Genomic DNA, 21,426 nt, shown 5'->3' on the forward strand with positions numbered 1-21,426 from the left:
ATGTTCTATTCCATTCGACCAGAAGACAGAGAGATATCAGACTGAAGGTGAAGAAGAGCAGATCAAAGAGTTGTAGAGAGAAGAGAAGTGATCAGCAGATCTAATTGTCAGAGTGCAGAGAAAAGGAAGTTCATTTCATGCATGCAGTTGCGCGTGTTTCTTCTCTGGTCATTGTAAGTTTATTATTTGTTTTATTCGACCTGTTGAAACAATGATTGCTCCAGGCATTGTAGTATGCATCCATTAGAGCTGTAAGTTTGAAGTTTAGGGTTATTTTAGGATTTTTCTGGTTGAAGCTGAATGCTCCCAGATTTTGTAATGGTTTAATCAAGTTGAATAGTTAAGCAAATAGGCATACTTGAATCCATTGCTCTTCCCTTTGTTTATTGCATTTTATAAGTTTATTGTTGATTATTTCAAGCTTTGGGTCTCTAGTTTTAATGGTGAAAATATTCATGTCATAAGTCTGCACTCGGTATTGTCTTTGGTAGAAGTCATCTGCAGTGGCTACTGAGTTCACTTGGTGCCTTCTTCTACCGAGCTTCACCCTCCTATGGCTACTGAGTTCACTCGGCATCCACACCACCGAGCTCACTCGGTATCCTTTGGCTACCGAGTTGCTTGCTCTTCATTTACCGAGCTCACTCAGTAACCTCTCCTGCCACTCGGTTTCTTAAGTTGCCAAGCAAATTTTGGCACTTGGTAATAGTATTTGCCGAGCAAATTTTTAGGTTTAAGGTTGTGAGTTGTGAATTTAATTATTAATATTTCTCACACAGAAATCATTAAAATTACGAAACCGTCATTTTAAAAAAATACACAAGATAAGCAAGGGTGACCGTCAAATTCGAGGCCTGGCTGCGTGCATTGAATATGGTTGATCATTTAGAACACACTGATTAAGCATCAATTTTCTTTAATCGCAAAGGGATGCAAACTGGTAATATGCTTCGTCTGCTTCAGCGGATGGTGTATGAAATAGAAGAGAAGTTCCCATCATCACATCATCTTCAGTATTGATTAACATGTTTAACCAGTCTTGCCATGATTCCATTGTCTCATTGTTTTGGTTGCCACTTTCTCTCAAATGAGTTAATTGACACTGATTTTCAGCAATGGACTCTCAAAGAAGAAAAGCACAGTCGACGTCATTACTGTGCGTGTCGAAGCACAGCTGTGGTGTTTCTTCGTCTTTTTCTGGCTGGTTGACTACAATATTAATTGAAAGAGGCTTATTTTGTGAAAACAAGTCCCCATTAAGAAAACCCTTAATATTATCGTCTTTCTTAGTGTTGGAGCATTGCTGTGGCGCTTCTTGTTCCACTGGCTCTTGATATGCATAGTATGCGGCTTGGACTGCAGTGGTCTGCATATCTGTTAGAGAGGAAGTTGAAGAGAAAGGAAGAGAGTGAATCAAGTCAGGTAATTTGAAATTGGCTGACTCCCCTCTGAGGGCAAATGCAGCAGAATCATGTGCACGAGCTACCATCTCTGGTGAAGGAAATGCCCCCAGCCATATTCTCCTCCTTCCCCGGCTCTCTTATTTCTGAAACCCACAAACCCCACTTTCTCTTTCTAAGACCTACATATGTGGGATGTTTTGTTCCCCTCCTATTTGGATTCGCACTTCTAATACCTTCTTTCCCCATTAAATAATCACAACCGTAGCAACAACTGTTGTGTTGGAATCTAACTTTCGTAGAAATAAGATTATAGACACCACTTATTAACATGATTTCAAATGAACCATCTGAAAATATCAGACCATACAATGAAAACACCTATGCTATATAAAAGATCTAAACATGTCAAGTTTAGTACCTATTCAACTTGGGCTTTCCATCAGTTCGAAACCAAACAATATGCAAAATCGAAACTAGTTGACTCACTTTGCATCTAGGTAGCCTATACCCTATATGAGGTTTTGCTTCGTTTCACTGGCTTAACAAGCTCAGAGCTGGCTGCGTATATCGCTCCAAATAAAAAATAAGCTGACAAATACGTACTTGTCATATTGTATCCTATTTCGTTAGATCTTCCACCCACAACCACACTTATCACTGACTTAATGCGACAAAAGGCATCTGGCTTCGATCTCAATGGGGAAAAGGAGACGATAAGGGCTGAAAACATTGAACCTCATCTGCTCGACGAGTTGAATTATAATGTATCATAAGTTAACATGCACGCTGAATTAAAAACAATTCTAATCTAGTTTTTTTCGTCGCTTAAGCAATCAATAACTATATTTGTTGGCCATTCGTCTTCAGCGACCACGTTCTATAAGTTTCTTTTTGCATTTATTTTCTTTTGAACAGAATATTAAATATTGGCGTGAAAAGCATGTCCAATATTCAATTTCTCATTTTTTATTTTGTTGCTAACATTGTTGTTGGCCGAAGCACGTTTAACTACAATTCTTCACCTTTATTGTCGCTTAGTTAATATCATGGCGTGTTTTCATATACTTTTTAAGTGTATAAGAAAGCGATAGCCGTCTGATTACAGCTCAACAGTTGGCTTCGTTAGAAATTATTTCGACAAAAACTGCCTTAAGATGATAAAGCATACTGATTTTTTTGATTCTTTTTCGTCCTGGCTATTCAGTTTTCTTAATTGTTTTGTTATTTTAGATTATAAAATATGCAGATTATGTTAAAATAAATAGTTAAAATTTCAGAAAGGTAGTATTTTTTATTTTTGAATTTTGGTCAAAGGTAGTTTTTGTTTGATGATAGCCAGCGTCCTTTTCTTTGTCATATCAAAAATTGTTTCTGTACAATTTATAGATTACTAACAGTGTCTTATGAAAAGTTGTTGATTTAACTGTAATATTTTTTTATTAAAAATTATAATTTAATATAAAAATGTTTTGTGTAGTTATGTTTATGGGAATAATTGAAAATCTTTATTAGAATTTTTTTTGAGATTTTTTTCTACATGATTTGTATAGGATTTCTAGAAATTGATGAGAATTTATATGTAATATGTGCAAAAAATTACATGGTTTCTATCTAAGATGGTAAACTAGTGCTTCAATTTTTCAATTTAGTTAATAAAGATTTTAAATATTTTGGAGGGAAGAAATTTATAATAAAGAAAAATATTAATTATTCTGTAAAATTGTGTAGGTTGAGAAACACTAAAACGGTGGAATGGATTCAAAACCATTTGACACCAAAATAGACTATTTCAAAAGAAGAATAGATTTTTAGTGTAGCAATATAGATGGAAGGGCTCATGACCACATTGGAGGTACACAAGCTAGAAGTAAGAAACATAGAAGAATGCATCCCCAAAGAACCTTGAATCAACTTCATCTACCTAATAGCTACAATTACAAAACTCCATTGAACAAATTTAAGTGTGGGAACATCTACCTTATCTATGAGCATTTGGAATTCTTGTTAATCCATTTTTGGTGAAATTTTCAAGTTCAAATTCAGTTCTTAATCAATTGGCATGGATATCTATTAACATTTAAGACTGGGGCCTAAGGTTTTTCCAATTTTGTGATGAATTTATAGATAATAAGATGTAATCTCTTTAATGTAGTTTTTAATATGTCTACAAAAGTAGATAGTGGCAATAAGGATTTCTCTTTTGGTCTACAAAAAATAACTTTAAATTTTTTAATTTCCACTAAAGAACTTTTTAATTTTTACATGGCAACTTTGATATTTAATATAGCCAATGTAATTCGTTGATGCTTGACATAGCTTGGGGATGATGCAATCTCCAACATAGCTTGGTTATGTTCTTGCTTCTCTTTGAGTTATTGTTCTATGAGAGGAAGAAATGTTAATTCCACATATGCATTATCCACAAAGTGTATTGCACCATCTCCAATTCCTTCCACATGTAGAATCATCAAACTTTTTCATGTAAGAATGTTCTCTTTGTTCAATCGTGGCACCTCATTTTTGTACATCTTGATATGTAGCTTCAAGTACCTTCAACCTATTCTCTACAAGCATCAGAGGTCTGATACCAATTCTTAGAATGTTAAGAATAACTAAGGTAGGTGAGGTGAATCAGTCATCCAAGCCCTTGATCTACCAAGTCAACAATTGAACACTTTAACTACTTTAGATATAAACACCCATTAGCTCAACTTCTATAGAAGATTATCAATAACATCAACTACAAGTCCATTATCCTAATTATAAAAAACTTTTAGAATATACAATATTAACAATAAATCATAAAAAATAAAATTAACACAAGTTGACACAAGTATTTTTGTGGAAACCCAATTTGAGAAAAACTGTCGCTAACATGTCACTGATCTTTCACTCTTCTAAAGTGATCTTTGTTAGGAGACAAACCTATTAAACATTACAAAACAAACTAAAAAATATGACCTTGTTAAAGGATTTAATCACCATATTAAAAGTGGCCTTGTTAGAAGACTTCAGAACATTTCATTAGAAGGACACCTTGTTTAAAGGATTTATAAATGACTTTTGGATCAACCTTGATTAAAGGATCTCAATACTGATACAATGGTTAGAAAGTAACAACATGTTTGATAAAATTAATACAACTTTGTTTGCAAGAAAAGATCATAGTTCAGCTCACATGTTGATCCACTAACTAGCCTTCATTGTCATCTATGTCTTTGATCTTCTTGGAAACCCTTCAACCAATCAATCTTGACCTCTTCACAATTTTTCTTAGCCTCCAACATAAGTTTTCCAATCAATAGCATCAAAAACTATTCCAAACACATAAGGTTAGCCCTTATACCTCCTTAAATAGGTCATTTTGATCATTGTAGATCATAGGGTTAGGTTAGGTTCATCAAATCCTTCCATCAATTTTTTCCCTATTTTGTCTTCTAGAAACTAGGTCATGCATCCTTATCTTGCACACACTTTACATATACCAAGAAATAAATTGTATGAGATGGAAATAATAATTTTATCATAAATTGTTAAATCTTGTCCCTTAGCAACCACCCTATTATGACACTTGGTCATCACTGGGTTACTTGGTCACAACTACCATTCCTTTTTGGCATATATACTAATGCTCAATCAATACTGATGCCCAATCAAAACTTCTTCTAATTGGCATATATAGGTGCTTGGTCAACACTAGCATCACTCAACATATACTTCAAGTTACTTAATCTTCTACTCTATCACTTCGTCAAGCTTGCATTTAGTCATTCTTTGATCGCTTTTCCAAGGCTTCGATGCACCTATCTTCTTTTCTTAGCATGATTAAACAATCACTTTATCTTCTCAAAGTCTAAATAATCAAGAGCCCATTGCAATTCCTTATAAATCAACCTTTCCTCTAGGTTCTTTTGTTATGTCTTCTTTCAAATCCTCTTCATCAATCATCTACATATGACAATAAAATCAAATAGAAGAAATGTCTTACCAATAAGCTATGATAACAGTGAAAATAGAACAATTGTTCCAATGATAGTTTCCAACAAAGGGTCCTCTAGAATCATGGCATCTATTGACAAGGACTTAGTTGTTGGAATTACAATACAGAAGTAAACTCTAATGCAGGAGGGGTGGGGGGTGTGTGTGGTGGGTGAATTAGTGCTTCAAAAATTTTCCCTTAAAATCATTCATCTCACATCCATTTCACAATTCAACAAGTAAATTGAAATACCATATTATGCATGTACATTTAAAGCATGCAAATAAGTAAACATTAACATATATATGATATAAGATATGATTACCTAGAAACCATTTAATGAGAAAGTAAAACTAGGGTGGGGATGACACCCATAAATATTCACTATTGTAGTTCTAAACTGTATCCAGTTAAGGTTACAGTTGTTTGACCATAAAATATGATCTACCCTATGAAAGGTCAGCCCTGTTAAAGGCGTACAATGACTATTAGGTTTCACCCTACTAAAGGATTTTAACACCCTATTAGAAGTGTGCCTAAGTAGAGGACTTCAGCTCACAATTAAGTAAGTGCCTTGTTAGAGGATTTCAACATAGCGTGTTAGGACTACATTGCTAAGAGATTTAACTGATTCACCTATTAGAATGTCTCAACAATGATCTTGTGGTTAGCACTCTACTACTAGATAATAGATCACCTTTTTGCATATATCCTTGATCCTCCTCTCATCATATTTCTATCTTCTTTTCTGTCACTTCTTTTTTTTTCTTCTCTAACTGATTATACAATTCGTTATAGCTCAATATTGTTCCTCTATTGTCACACTTAGATTCTCTATTTGCAAGGGCTCTACATACAAACTTCTCTTCCTGATCTCTTTTATCTTCCACACCTCTTCACTTCTAGCTTCTTATTTTTATTAGGATTTCCCTTCTATAAAAATATATTTGTAACGTAAGGTTAGGTATGAATTAATGGCCAAGATTCATCCATATTGCCACTTAGTTCTTCCCTTTTTCTGATTGGATGCATGTAATGTATAGGGATTAACATTTAGTATTTGTCCTTATCATCTAGGATCTCAAAAATATATCTTAAGTCGACTCAAAAATGGTTTACATAGTAGTTTGTACTAATACAAACAACTATGTTAAAATTATATTACTTAGCACCTGAAGTCCCTGGTGCTCAACACTAACTATAACTTCAATTTTTTCACTTGGCACTTGAATGACTCAACATGCATTTCTTGCTTAGCACTTGAATGACTTGGCACATACTATGTTCTTGACATCTGAGTGACTTGACACTTGATTGGCTTGGAACTCAATTTTTACTTGGCATGCTCTAGATCTTATATGTTATTCTCAACACATATTACTTATTTGGGATGAACTAAGTAAATGACTTATGATGACTTAAGTGTACAACAACTCACTTGTTAAAACCAATCTAAGATCAAGAATCTCCCCTTTTGACTTGAGTGTGAAAAAAACTTGGTCATGCATTAATGATATTATCCTTATGAGCATAACTTAGATATCTAATATCTATTTAGTTTCTATAAAAAATTTCAAAATATCAAAATTTTGCAACACATGACTTATTAGTCATACCTAAAAATTTCATAACTCCCCTTGAGTTGATTGTTCTATGCTATACTCTGTATCTCAACCAAAATCTTTATCTTGTTGAGTAGATTTGCATAAGCTAAGGTGATACTATGTTTCTATCTATTTGTCTCTATCTCTATCTCTATCATACTCTTTTTCATTTCTTTTTCTCTTAATCCCCCTTTTCTTTTACTCCCCCTTTTTGACACTTATGTCAAGGGGTTATACACTAGTAGTATGTTTGTCCAAAAATGATTTTTTGACCTCTAGTATAATCCTTAGAGCAACATCTCAATTATCACAAGCTACCTCTAATGACTTGATGTGGATAGCTAGCTTAGCGGCAAGGTGTAATAAGTCATCAAGTGTAAAAAGATGAGGAACTTTCTTCATGAGATTTTTAGTGTAGGCTAGTTCCTTGTGCAACATCTCCATGTGTGGAGTAAATGTAGATTGGATGCATATCAGTTTAGCCTTGATGTTGGCTTCATCTACATGTAATGTTGCTAACTAACTTTGGGATTGTAGAAGGATGCTGATGTGTCTCACTTTGTGTTGGAAAATTTCATAGAGTTATGCCATATGTTTGCATAATTCTCCCCAAGTTTAGAATATGAATCCTAATTTTCCTTCTGAAGAGTATAGTATTATTCAATTTGGTACACAAATAGAAAATATTCTCTAGTAGCTTCTTCACATTCTCTATTTTGGTTGCTAATTCAACCTATGACAGTTCAATAGCACTTGATATCTTTTCATTAACTTTATTCTAAAGCTTTCTCTTAGATCATTCAAGTAATTTGGCATTTGTATCTATGTCTGTGTCATTAACCTTCTCCACTATATTGGTTAATTTTCAATTAATGTATTATTTTCCTTTGGAGCAAGCATACTAAATCCATCAAGAAAAATCTCTTTAATATTAATCAAATCTTGTATCTGACTATGTTTCCTTCTGAGTAGTTCTTGATTTTTCTTCTTTTATAGAGCCTCATGGCGAATGTCCATCTGCTCAATTGTGATGGTTGTAACATCAAATCTAGGCATCAAAATCACTTCATCTAAGCTCACATCACCATATGATGTTACTTCATCTTCCTTAGATGTGATTTGACTTGGCCTTGAGGACTATAATGGTGTACCTTCTATGCTCGGCCTTTAAAGAGCTTGACTAGGAGGAGTAGAATATTTTGGTAATAGTACCAGTGATTGTATTGCTAACTACTCCTCTAGCTTTATTATCAAACTTGACTCTTCAATCTTGTCCTTCTCTTTCTCTCTATTACTACTAACACCTTAATTTTGATGTATAAGTGCAAGAGTGAAATCTGGACCTATCCAAGCTTAAGCTCCATATTCCTTTTTTTCTATAATCTCATCCTTTTCCTCACTAGATATTTTGACTTTTTCATTTGTCTTTGTAGGTTCATCTCTGATGATCGGAGAACTTTGCACTATTTTACTATCAATCAAAATTGATCGCTCCTTTCAGTGATACACTCTAATAGGTAATGGTGGTTGTACCATTGTCCATTGAGGAAGGAGTGTAGATGTTTTTATTGTGTTTGTTTCCTCCCTTGAAGATGCCTTATCTTCCTTCTCAATCTCATCATTAATTATCAGGATAAGATTCTCACAAACTGTAGCATGTGCAGTGGATCTTATCAAAATCTTCTTCAATTCTTTCTATGATAGGGGGTTGATGTTCTGAGTGATAGTCAAAGAAACATCCTTAATCTTAATAGTGTCAATAATTTCACTTGTCCCATATTATGGAATAAAATTTGACACTTGTGTATCTAGTACATTCTGTTCTATTTGTTTCTCATCTATAGCTAGTGCCTAGGTCTCTATGTTCATGTCAATGCCTCCATTAACTATATCTTGTTTAGTTTCTTCTTCTATTTCTTCTTCTTTTTCCTCACCTACTTCAATAGGTGTTTCCATAACTTCCTTAAATGTTGACAATCCTAAGTTAGCTTCCATATTTGTTTGGACTTGTGCACAACATCTTCAATGTCATTCGACAATATTTTGAATGCTTTATACTTAGCAACAAATCTTCTAGTATATCTCTTAATGGAATTTTCCATTGTGACCTTACTTAGTTCTAGCATTATGTATGAAAGTGTTGTCTATCTTATTTGTCTCTTAGTATCCAAACAATAATGCCACTTCTACTCAACTCTATCATACAAATTTTTTGGTATGGAGTTGGCAAGTTCAAGAGGAGCCTCTTTAAATGTTTCCATCATGGAATATACTACCTCTGCAACTTGATTCTTTTTAATCTTCTCAAGATTGTGAAACTCAATGTGAGAGAATCTAGATAAATCAAGATTATTTGTAATATTCTCACATAGGTTATCTAAATCTAAAGAAGAATTATGACTTACAACTTGAAACTAGTTGTTGTCATCAGATTCAATCTTCTCTTCCTCATATTCAACTGGGGTAGCATATTTTCACCTTGGCCTCTTTTGAGACTCTTCACCCTTGCTAGCTTGACTAGCTCTCTTCTCCATTGGCTTGCCTACTTATTCTTTTGGCTTGTGGCTCTTGTGCTATCCCTTATTGTAGGTACTATAGGCTTAGGCTAAGTAGGTGTTGTAACCTTCTTTGGTTTGTTTTCTATTGGTGCTTTAGCTTTTCTTTTCTTCTTTTATATAGCTATAGGTGCTTCACTGGCTTCTTCTCCCTTGGTTCCTTCTTAAATTTCTACTTCCTCTTCTTGTTGGTCTTCTCCTTGAACTTGGGTGATGGAAAGTGGTACTTGGATAGGTGCATTCTCTTCTTCTTCATCATCATTGTCTTCTTCTTCTTCTACCCCTTCACCAAATTTCTCTTCTAGTTTCTTCACCATCTTATTCTTCTTCCTAATGACTAAGGCAATCTTCAAGTCCATGGTAATTTTTGACTTGGCCATGTTATAGTTCGCAAAATATTTAGCCTCATTCTCTCCTTCTTCTACAAGTAATGTTGTGATTGCTATATAGGCTTCATCAACATTGATTTCATATCTCAATGATGTTAACCATTGAACTATAGGAATTGTTGCCTAGGCATATCTAAAGTCATTGTCAACTAGGAAGAAAACATCATCAACATGCTTCTTCATAAGTGAAACTACCATCCTTAGCCTTTTCTTCATTGAGTACTTAAAGTCTTCAAATTAGCTTTTCATTATTGACTCAAAATTATCATGTAGTTACTCAATGAATTCACTTATTTGCATTGCAATAGGTTTTCTTACCTTTAATGTAACTTTACCAAAAGTAGGAAATGTATTCTATACATAAAATAATATACATACAAGAATAGATCAAAATTTTCATTGTAAACTTTTGGTCTTCTTTATGGATCCCAAATTCTTAGTCAATTGTTGCAACTGCAACTCAACAAGATTGTAAGTATGATCTTTCCTCACTATCTTATATCCCATGTCAACTGCAATATATGGTACACTATTGAGTTTGTTAGATTGATAAAACTTGTGTGCTATAATCCTTACTATAAAAGCAATTAAGGGATCTATGATTGTATCTATTCTCATCCCTTATTTATTCCATACAACCCCTCTATTATATTCAATTACCTCTTTTGCTTCACTTCTCACTATCTTGGGCCAATCTAGGGTTGGATACCCAATAACTATATGCACAATATTCTTGGTGATTTTCAGCAGTCCATTCTCTAACCTTATATAATTTTCATGTATTGTGCTAAAAGCTATCTTTATCCATTCTATCTTGAAGATATTGGAGAAATCTAGGGAACAAGTTAACACTTTCTTCTCAACAATTTTATATTCCTCCTTCAATGCTCCATTTTCATAAATTTCCCATATGTCTCTCTAATCTACATGTCTTCTATGCTTCCAACCTTACATGTATAGCAACATCTAATATCTTGAATCATTAAAACTCATAGTGGTATCATTGAAAATGCACTAGATGGATCTTCTTTATAAGCTATGTTTGGAATAGCTTTAAATTTTGGTTGCTTAATCTCATTACTTATCAATTGCACATTCAAATCTTCCTTTTCCTCTACAACCTTTGTTTCTAAAGAGCTAGATGCTATTTCATAAAAATATGTTTTATAGAAACTTAAACTACTTAGCTTTGCACACTATAAATAAATTTTCAATCATAATGAGACAGTGTCAAACAACTATTTAATCTATTTGAAAATACTCAAGACAATTTCACCAACGTTCCTTTAGCTCTTCATGCTCTTCTCTGAATTCAAATGATGTCAAATGAGAAGAAATCAATCAAATAGCTCTTAAAACACAATATTTAATGCTAAGTGCTTACAAAACTATAAGCTTAGCTTTAATAGAATTTTTAGCTCACTTGACATCCATGTAATTTTCCATATTCTTAGCAATTGTTATGATCTCAACTTACACTATCACTTATGATAGCTTGACATCAACTAGCATTTAGCTAGAAAAATATGGTGAATTTTTTCATGCTCGATAGTAAAATGAAAACTAACAAATGTTAAATATTTCCTCTAGCTTATAATCAACGCTTTGCATCTTTATTCATGCACATATAATCTTTTCAAAACTTAATACTTGGAACTGATGTATAATAAGCATTTGAAATTATCAGTGCTAACGTACCTCTTAATTACCTAGTTGGAGATGATGTGATCACCTGATCCATTAGATCAAGTGACCAAATTTAGATTTTCTACACTACAATATTCTCTTTTACTCCATGTCTTGTTCATCTAATTTATGGCATCTTTAACATCTTCCTTTCCTATGCCTTTGTTAAAATCACTAATTGGTGTCTTTCACCTTGTTGGATGATGTTTGCTTATGTGACTAGTAATCAAATAACTAAAACATGTCATTTCACTCAACCTTCTACTATAATCACTTTTGAAATGTGTTATAATACAATTCTTAGGAATATGTCCATACTCTTGATAGTACTAAAAACTATAGCTAGTATTATAATCCTAGTTATAAGATTTCCTATTGTGTTTTACCTTTGTCTACATGTTTGATGACCAGCTGGGTTTTGATCTACACTCAAAAGATCTATGTCCATACTTCTGAAAATTGTAGGAACATCCTTGAAATCTTTTAGTGTTCATGGTGTCAATTTTGCATTCATGTTTTTGATGACCTTGCTTGTTGCACTTATGGTAGTGATCCATGTTCTTCTCCTTAACATTATGATTTGTAGTCTTGCTTCTACAAACATTAGCAATATGTCCCAACTTTCCATAATTATGACAAGTGGGTTTTGAGTTCTTACATTTGTTAGTTTGATCAGCACTTTTGGATGATTCTCCTTCTTTAGTGCTAGTATAGCCTAATCTACTAGTATCATCATTATATCTAGGATATCTCATTAGTTTCTCAAACTACTTGATGGCCTCACTATGTTTGTTGAAACTTTCATCAAACTCCTTTTCCCTTTTAAGATCATTACTCAATTGTTTACTTTTCAATTTCAATGTTGTGATGTCAAGGTCTTTGCAATTTAGCTCATGATTGGTAATCATGACTTGATTCATTGTCTCTAATTGCATGCTAGAAATTCTCTGTACTTATGTTGTTTTCTCCTCTAGTCTATTGACCAATGTCCTCTTTTCATATTTAATGATGAATTTTCATTTTATGGCTTTCCTTTTCTATGATTGTTGCATCAAATTTTTTAGAGTTCCCTTTAGTAAAATGTCTAGTAGTATCAATCTCTGTATAATGTGTATCATTCTCTTCAATAGCTATATCTTTCCTTCTCTTGAGGGAACACATAAGAACATCCCTTTCTTCATTAAATTGATGTAGAATGAGTTGTACTTTAATCTTTTATTTCTCAATAATCTTTCTCAACTTGTAGACTTCCATTTCCAAGATCTTTCCTCAAAGCTGTAAAGCTTTCCCTTTTGGAGAACAAAGCTCTAATATCAATTGTTGGATTTACAATAGGAAAGTAAACTTTGAGAGGGGGGGTGTGGGGGTGAGTTAGTGATTCAAACTTTTACCCATAAAATCATTCACCTCAGATCCATCTCACAATTCAATAAGTAAATTGAAATACCATATTATGCATATAGATCTAAGTAAACATTCACACATAAAAGACACAAGATACAATTACCCATAAACCCTCCAATGAGAACATAAAATAGGGTGGGGATGACACCAAAAAAAGCTCACTATTATAGTTGTAAAGTTTATCCGATTAAGGTTACAATTATTTGACAATAAAATATGATCTATCCTATTAAAGGCTTACAAAGATTGTTAGGTCTCACCCTATTAAATGATTTTAACACCCTACTAGAAGTGTGCCAGATTAGATGAATTCAACACACAATTAAGAAATTGCCTTGTTATAGGATTTTAATACAACATGTTAAGACTACTCTATTAAGAGATTTAACTCATTCACCTATTAGAATGTCTCAACAATGATCTCGCGGTTAGCAATTTGCCACTAGATAACATATCACCTCTTTGCATGCATCCTTGATCCTTCTCTGACCAGATTTCTCTATTCTTTCCTTTCACTTCTTCCTCTATTCTTCTCTAACTAATGAACTACAATTCATTTCACCTCAATACTATCCCTTTGCTTTCACACTTAGATTCTCTATTTGCAGTGGCTCTACATGCAAACTTCTTTTACTACTCTCTTTTCTCTTACAAACCTCTTTGCTTCCAACTTCTTATTTTCATTACCATTTCCCTTATATAAGAATATGTTTTTGACATAAGGTTAGGTATGAACCAATGATCAAGATTCATCGATATTATCACTTAATCCTTTCCTTTTTCTAATTGGATGCATGTAATGCATAGGGGTGAACATTTAGGAGTCATCCTTATCATCCAAGATCTCAAAATAATATCTTAAGTTGGCTCAAAAATGGTTTACATAGTATTTTGTGACAATAAAAATAACTATGTCAAAACAATATCACTCAACATCTAATGTCCCTTATGCTTGATAGAAATTGTAAGTTCAATGCTATCACTTGACATCTAAATGACTCAGCATTCACTACTTTATTGGCACTTGAATCACTAAACACGTACTATCTACTCGACATCTAAGTGACTCAAAACTTGCGTGGCTCGACACTCACTATTAAATAGGCATGCTCTATCTTATATGTTATGCCCAACATTGATTACTTATTTGATATGAACTAAGTAAATGACTTATAATGACTTAAGTGTATAAACACTCACTTGTCAAAACTAATATGAGATCAACATTGCAACCATCTATTAATACTATATGCTTAACCTTGGGGGAATCTTGAGCCAACTCTCCACCCCTACTATGAAAATGGATCTCCCTTTCTTCAAGATGACTATTGGAATCTTTCACATTCCTTTTTTTCTTAGGATAATAAACTAGCTTCTCAATATAATCCACAAAAGTGTAGCCATCAATATTATTGGACTACCTCTTTATGTCACACATAGGGATCAAGGGAGATTTTGGGGCTACTTGTGAGAATCACTCTAGGACCTTTTCTATAGGATCAATTTCCCCTACCAAGGAAACCTTTTGTTTCATTTATTCATCTTCAAAAATAATGGATTTTCCTTCAATGACTATATGGTAATAATTCCTATAATTCTGGCAATTTAAATCCATATTCTCATAGATGATATTTTTTTTTCCAAACTTTACATTTGGATTTAAAAATAATAATTCCTAGAAAGGGTTTAAATTATAACCACATAGACACTATATCTGGTATACCCAAGTTGAGACTTTTGAAGGGTAACAACATCCACCTTGATGAAATGTTTGAAGGAATCTCTAATCCTTTTGTAAAAAATTTCATCGTAGTATTTGAAGGGAATCTTGTGAATCTTAACCCAAAGTAGGGTCATTGAATTTTTCTAAATATAGATAATGCTTACCATAACTCCATGTTCCTACCTAAATGTGATTTCTGTCCTCATCATGAGTAAATTTGAAAAAGAAGAGAGACCCTGCAATAGTTCCTACTTCGACTGATCCTTTGAGTTTTCATTTTATTTAAACTCATGTCTCAACCATCTTAGTAGTTAGTGTACATGACAAAAAGTCCCCACTAGGCTTTGATAGAAACCCCAAGAAATTTTTTCAGCTATAGAATCCTAGAGAAGGATCTCAAGATGATTATTCCTATGTGACATTTTTGGTAGATGCCTAGGTGGGGTAACAAGATCAGATTATCCCACAAATGTCCCTTTCTAGTTTATTTTTTGGATCTCAACATTCATAGTCTTCACCAAGATTTCTTTGGCATGGTATTTTTCTACATTACAATGTACTTGGACTTTTAAACTATATTATTGCTAGTGGGATAGCAATGAAAATTAAAATCCAAATCAATTATAGATTGAAAAATAATTGTGAGGGCATTTTATTATGCATTTAGCGAGTAATCATTTTACATCCACATTAAAGTTGCGTCCTTAGAATTATTCAATCTATATAGAATATGAAATGGAAGACATCATAGGGATATAAGTTCTTTATTAGAACGTGGGCACTTGAAACATAGTAATGATGGTGAAAATGTTCATTTTTCAAATAAAAATGAAGCTTGCATAGGTCAAATTTCAAACTCACAAAATTTATTAAAGGGTCAACTATCAATGAACTTGGTATGTGCTAATAAGGAAGAAAGTAATATTTTCTGTGGAGATAAATACCATCAAATTATGAATGATGCAATTGAACTATTTTCTTTCCAACTACCTTAGATGAATGCAATGATGACACAATGTGTTTATTGGAAGAGGTTTAGAATGTTGAAACAAATACAAGAGAGAAGCAATTTGACACCATATAAACTTTTTTAAAAGGGTAATGAACTAGACTAGCATTATTGGTAATAATGACCACAACACAGAACCAAAGGGAACGAGGAAACCATCTACCCATTTATGCTCTATGTGAGGAATAATTGTAAGTAATTTCAAACTTAAAATATTAGGTTCTCTCCAAGGCTATTAAAAGGTTTGGATCAATTTTCTAATATGTAGTGATGACTTGCAAGAGGATGAGCAAACATAAAGAAGGAAAGGTACCTAGATGAGATTAAAGACATGTCTTAGATCAATTTTGTGTCAAAGATTTAAATCATTTTAATTTATGATGTGGAATTGTAACATTTAAAGCTTCATTAATGTCCATTGGAGAATATTTGATGGGTTTGAGTACTTTGAGCATATTGAAAACCTTGTTCTATTTTCTAGCATGATCACTTTCTAACTCAACATTAAGCTCTTTGACATTTTTCTCTTCACTACTCTTCCTTAGATAAAAATTGCCACATTATCCTAGCCATGCCTCCAATGAATAAAAAAGGTGTGAACGTTTATCAAAACATAATGAATACAAACTTTTCTCATTTATTATATTTGAAAGTATGCAAGTCGACATGTCTAGAGACTATTGAGGAGAATTTGAGGTGGCACAATTTATTCTAAGTATTCATGAGAAAATTGATCTTAGGGAATGTTTGATTATAAAGATTTTCAATGAATTTGATTAAATATGCCAAGTAATTACAATTTTTGGGTCCATAACATTGATTCAACCATGTATTTTGATACAATTTATACATCCATACCTTTATAATGGGAGGAGACACACAACATAAGATTGATAAAAATAAATCATTTTAATCAAAAGTAAGTTAGAGGTGAGATGCGTTAATCCCTAAGAAATGTTGTCTATTAGTGTCAAATATTTAGTCATTCACAAGGAAAGATTATTTAGTCATCACTATACTTGATTCATCCTATATAGGCCAAGTCAACTATTGAAGTCTTGTAAATATTCCAAGCTATGTGTCGAGCAATAGTTGTTGCCAATGGAGCTAATGGTTACTGAGTACATTGGTGATTATTAAGTTTATTAGGGATACTAGTTGATGCCAAGTGATATAGAGGCCAAGTTGATTAGTTCTTTCTGAGAACAATTAAGGCCAAGGGAAAACATAATGGAATAGATTTTGATGAGCATAGGTGTTTTGCAAATGTTGAGTAACACAGTTTAACATTTTTATTATAATGACACAAAATCTAAGGTGAACCATTTTTATTGAGTTGGATGTGTTTTTTTCAAAATCTAGGAGGTAATCAAAGATGTGATTATGCATTCAAAAGAAGACCATTAATCCCTATGTGAGCCAATCCACCAATTAAAAACATGCAAAGAGTAACTTGTGGAGAAAGGATTGATTCTAGGTCATTGATTTGGACATAGAAGTTCTACCCAAACATCTATTTAAGTAGGGTCTATGATCTAGTTCTTATGTATGGGCATGTGTGTGTGTGTGTGTGTGTGTGTGTGTGTGTGTGTGTGTGTGTGTGTGTGTGTGTGTGTAGATTCTAGTTGCATGAGAAGTTGTGGAGGTGAATCAGTGTGTCAAGACTAAGTAGTTCCTTGAAGAGTTTTGAGCAAAGACAAAGAAGATCTATCACAATAATGCGACATCATATTGTATAAAGGAGATCTATTATCAAGCATTTAAGTTCTAATTGAAGGATTATGTACTAAACATTATAATAGGTGTTGTTGGGTTTAAATATCTTAATAGAGTATCGGGTATGTGTAGGATGATGGTCAACCAAAGTATGCGTTTAAGTGGCAATAAAAAATTAGAAAATCAGGGTTATTTCAACTTGATGTGCAATTTTCTACGTTTTATTAACTTTATATCAAAAAGCTGATAGAAAATAATCTCTAGCAAATTGAATCTAGTTTCTAAACTACTAGGACTTATCTCAAAAAAAAAAAATGATTGATCAAAATTTTGAATTCTAATGCAATGTTACAAAAGAAGAAGAAGAAGAAGAAGTAGGCATATGTCTGACCACCTTAATCAAAACCAAATGATAATATTTTTAAAATAATATTCTAGATATAAGTAGTAGACTCATGCCTGGATGTGACACATATTTTTGGATATTTTTATTCTAAATAAATAATAAATAATTAATTTTTTACTTTAGTATTTTTGGAACAAGAAAACTCTCACATCTGACCACCTTAACTAATTCAAAATTCTGTAAAATTCAATTTTTCATTTTTTTCCTTATAGTGGAAGAAACATAGAATGTGATGCATCTTTTGGATTTAAAAAATATAGTACCATTTGAAAGTTATAGTTGTTTTTCAAGTAGTGTGTCAGTTAGCACTTTATACATAACTCTATTACAAAATAAGTAATAATTACTTACTAAACTCATAATTTGACAAACATTACATTTATGGAAAGATAACAACATTCTTAAGAAACGCTTTTCATTTCATCAAATTTTGGTGAAAAAAAGTCATCGGCTACATGTTTGAAGTAAAAATCACATAAAAATAGGCCAAAAGCACATTTTTAGGATGTTTTTAAAGTTGACCATATAGGTTTGTTATCAAAAGATTTAGTAGACCTTATAAAGATACTAATTGTTTTCATTTAGTATCAAGGTGGGTGGGAAAAAGGTTGGAATAGATTTTGAAATGGTTTTAGATATTTCATAACTATAGATTTTTTTAGATCCCCACTTTTTGGCACACCATGATCCTGCACATACCCTAGCTTTAATAGGCTTATTTAAATCTCTAACTGATTACTCGATTAATTGTAATCTAAAATCCTTTAACCAAGGTAGAACCTAGTAGTTCTTATAGCCTTTAATAGGGCATACTACTCATAGGGTAGATCACTAGAACTGATCAAATCATTGTAGCCTTAAAATACACAACTAAATTGTTGTAGTAGAAAAGATTTTCTAGTTATTATTCCTACCGCAATTTTACTTTCACCTTGGAGTGTTTTTGCATTACCAAATTTGTGTTTCAATGTGTTATGTTTTACGGTCTACAATCATGCATCTAAAAGATATGTTGATATTATGTTGATGTGAATGGTTGCATTGATATGAGATGAATGTTTAAATGAGAGTTTATGTGGTGATATAAAAAATATTTCATGTTTCACATAAGACAATTTTCATAGATCCTGATTTACCCCCCATCTAAGTATCTCATTTTCCCTATTAGATTTCCAATAATGTGTATCAGAGTAAGTTCTCTTGGTAGAAGTCTAACCACTTCAAAGTTAAAGATCTTAAAGGTGGAACCATACAAACTAGGAAAGATCATTAAGAACCAAAAGATTAATGTTCTAATTATCTATGAATAAGTAAATCATATGAATGAAATATTAAGCCAATCCTTGAAGAGAAGGAAGGAGATTGCAATACAACAAAATGATACCCAATACAAAGAGGAGATTGATGAAGAACTATTTGATGAAGGATTTCGAGTGAATATGATGAAAAAATAGAAGATCTATTGGAGTGGAATAATACCTTGCATGAGGAAGTGAGAGAATTGAAAAGAAAACAAAAAAATTAGGTAGTGAGGCAATGTGAAGTGACCAAACAAAATAAAGAGGATGAGAAAGATAAAGAAAAGACAAAATATAGAAAGGAAATCATTGATTAAAATAAGACACATTTTTTTACAAGACTCAATGAAAGAATCAATGAACTATAGAAGCTAATTCATAATCAATTTGACATGATCATTAAGTTACTAAATACAAATCATGACATTGCAATAAAATAGTTAGACATTGAAAATTTGAAATCAAAGAATGACATATTGGTGAATGAGTTGAAAGATAGAAATGAATTCATTGAAAGGTTTTATATACCGAAGGAGGCTATAAGATTTGTTAATGAACATATGTATGCATCAAGGAGACCTCATGATACCTCTAGAATAGGCAATGTTGAGTTCTTGTCAAGTGTTGAGCAAGGAAAATCATCAAAACAAGGAGAAAAAAGGAGTGCAAATACAAAGTCAAATAAGAAAATTCCCACATGCCATCATTCTAGAAAACTAGGTCATAAAAAAAATGTTTGTAGGAGAAAGATTGGTAAGTCAAACTCTAAACCAAAACTCAAATCTCATGGAGCAATCTCATGGAGCAGGAAGAAGAAATTAATAGTGTCATTATCATCTACAAAAGATAAATACATTTTTTCATCAAAGGCATCTCAAGAAGCATTTTGGCTTACGAAGTTACTTGAAGAATTGCATCATCCACAAGACTTTCCAGCAACAATATTTTGTTATAATCAAAGTGCTATCAAGCTAGCAAAACCTATAATATGAGAACAATGGACGATTGAAAGATGAGAGCAAGCTCATGGATGAGGAAGGGTTTACTTTTTCCCTAGAATTTCCAAAAGTATTGTGCTAAGCTAAATACATGACATGAAACTATGGTTAGAAAATGGACTAGTGAGAATCACAATGTCAATTGTTCATCATGTTACTGGATACCCTACTTTTTGGTGCAAGAGCTCCTATGACTTTTCTCATGGTCCTATCAAATTTTTTTCTTGTACTAGCCTTAGCTAGGTTAGGGGTAGGCAAAGGATTCTAGGTGGATCTAGAGTGTGTATCTAGGTAATCTAGGTTAGACTTAATCTTATCTAGGAGTGTTTTAGGTCTAAATATTTTGTTTTCATCTTTTAGCTTCTTTTGAGGCTTGGCATTGGGAAATGAGCCAATAGACCTGAATAGGATAGGAAAGGGTGGAATTAAGCTTAAACTTATTTCTAGCATGATAAACCATATTTTCATAAAGATTGGAGTTCATAAAACATAGCTATAAGAATAATTACAAAAGTTATCAAATATTGTCATGACAACTTCTGCAACTTTGCAAAGTTGCTTCACAACATTGACAAGTTGTGGACAAAAGAAAGATTAGAGGCATGATTGGTATCAAAATCATATATAACTATGACGAGGGACTATATAAGCTAGAAGAAGCCCACATCCCTAGGTTAGTTGCATATTTGAGACTTCAAGTTAAAGAAATTATTTTGTTTTGACTATGTACATGATCAGTTGAAAGTTCTTCCATTAAAAGTCACTCGAATAGATTGAGTCCAAAACTTTGGAATTGTTTAATTTAAACATAATTACTTTCCTTTCACTTTTCATTGTTTTCAAGGTTCTTATAAATATTTTTGCTAGTTTTGTAAAATTACTTTGTAAAACAACTAGCCACTGGCCTGTACAAGACTATATTATGAAGACATGGATCCCACATGAAACCCACCTGTGGAATCATAATGGACCTTTGGAAAATTTTAGGGGAGCCATTCTATATTTTATATTCTTAATTTAAATTTTTGGAAATGTGGAATTCTATTTTTCCTAGCAAGGTCTAAATGAGTCCAATATAATCCAAATAGGATCTTGCAGTTGAAGATTTGTGTTTGAACACAAGAGTTCAAGTGTTGTGGTGAATCCAAGAGGTTTTTAGTAGTTTTGGAATTTTTAAAAGATATTTGAGGAATATTTTAACCTTGAAAATCCATTTGATGGCTTTTTAAAGCATGAGAAGATAGACTAGTTCATAG

Source organism: Cupressus sempervirens, chromosome 7 (genome assembly GCF_028749045.1).
Source record: "Cupressus sempervirens isolate cs-2001-9-10 chromosome 7, ASM2874904v1, whole genome shotgun sequence".
Lineage (NCBI taxonomy): Eukaryota > Viridiplantae > Streptophyta > Pinopsida > Cupressales > Cupressaceae > Cupressus > Cupressus sempervirens.